General features: G+C 30.3%; 1 protein-coding gene across 4 annotated transcripts in view; it reads left to right on the top strand.

The window, feature by feature from the left end:
* The window catches only part of LOC106468535 (zinc finger CCHC domain-containing protein 10-like), a 9,973-nt gene that overhangs the window by 939 nt on the left and 7,183 nt on the right, over positions 1-1,851 (top strand). The window lies entirely within an intron of this gene.

The following is a 1,851-nucleotide window of genomic DNA, read 5'->3' as shown; positions in this document are numbered from 1 at the left end:
TAAAGCACTTATGATTTCATTGTATAGGTCACTGGTTAAGCCACATTTAGAATATTATGTTAAATTTTGGGCTCTTTACCTTAGGAAGAACATTGAATTGTTGAAAAGGGTTCAGAGGAGGGCTACTAAGATGATAGCTGGAATGGAGGGGTTGCCATTCTAGAACGTATTAAGATCTTATTTCTCTTGAAGAAAAGAAGAATTAGAGGAAATATGAATGAGAAGGCTAAGATTGTTGAGGAAATTGATAGTGTCAATGTATTATCTTTTTTTTTGTATTTAATGGTGAGAATGGTAGGAACAGGTGACACAAGTATAAGGTTTGGCAGGATAAGATTCCTCCTCAGCCAAGACAATTTTATTTTTGTGATAGGGTGGTTGGCTTTTGGAATGTGTTGCCTTCAGTTGTGGTGAATACCATAAATTTAAGGTGTCTAGTGGAATGCTTGATAAATATTTGAATGATAAGGGTTGGATTTGAGGTTTTTTTTAATGTTCATTTTAGTGGATAGAATGACCTGGATGGACCAACAAGTCCCTTGTTGTCCTTGAATTTAATTTTATATTTATATTTTTACATACCTTTTCACCTATCATTTAGTTATTATATGATTTGTGTGATCATTTATGAAGTTAGGTTTTCCTTTCTGGTTCTTTTTTCTAATTTTGTGTGTCAAGGGAATTGTTTGAGTTCTAATGATTATCATCTGGCAAATCATACCAATGTTTTAAGTTTAATCAAGAAATAATATTGTCAAATCATATTCACATTTCTGAACATTTTGTTTTATAAACAAAGCAGACTTTTCATAGTCTGGTGGTTCAAACTGGCCATTTTAAACAACTAAATCTACTCCTTCTACACTCGAAAGAAAAAACAAGTCTAAAACTTACCACCTCTCTTCATTGTTCAAATTTCACAATCTCGGTATCTTTCTATTAATTCTCTTGTGTGCTTTCCAAAATTTTCGTATTTTTCATATAGGGTAGGAATCAAAATGAGACACATAAAAGTATTTAATATGATTATAATAACCTCTGTCTTGAAGACAAAGAACTGTATAACTTTTTGTTTCACCTAAATAAACACTTTTAACAACAGTCACTTCTAAAGATTTTCTTTATCCTTAGTATTAGTGATTTTTTCACACAAGAATATAGTCCTCACCATATTCCAACTTTGTAGCTTTATACTTGTTAATAAGTTACATTACTTGTAGTTATTTTCAAGCAAAAAGCAGCTTCAACCTCTCCACTTTTCTTGAACTAATAGAATCAGGTTTCGTTAGGGTTTTTACTTTTCTTGAACTTATCAAAACAGGTTTCATTAGGGCTTTTATATAGGATAATTTTAAAATCTTTTCTTATTTTACAAACCAATTATAAAATTAAAAAGTAATAATAAATATAGAAAAGTGTCCTTTTTTAAAAAAAGCAGTCCATATAGGTAATTTGTTTCTTATGTTTGAAATACAGACCTTTAAAAACTCATGTATAGTCTTGTTCTCTTTGAAAGCTATTTCTTGGTTAGAATTACAAGCTTTTGAAGTGGGTTGCTTAAGGTAATGGTGTATGCTATTAGTTTAAACCATCTTTAGACTTTTGTTGGATTGGTATATATAGATATCAATAATTTTATTTTGTTTGACACTTTGATTGGCTGTTTTACCGGGTGGAGGGATGATCTGAATTATTCATGACATCAAAATTTACATAAATCTGTGAAACATTTAACTTAAAAAACACAAAACTTAATTTCTTATGCCTCCTCTCAAGTTTAACAATGTTTGAACCTCCTGCTTGGCTAACTTGGGTTAAGGAATATTATCCAAGAGGTAAATAATATTGTCA

Source organism: Limulus polyphemus, unplaced genomic scaffold (genome assembly GCF_000517525.1).
Source record: "Limulus polyphemus unplaced genomic scaffold, Limulus_polyphemus-2.1.2 Scaffold3047, whole genome shotgun sequence".
NCBI lineage: Eukaryota > Metazoa > Arthropoda > Merostomata > Xiphosura > Limulidae > Limulus > Limulus polyphemus.
The sequence above is the reverse complement of the archived record's forward strand: the minus strand, read 5'-3'. Positions and strand labels throughout refer to the sequence as shown.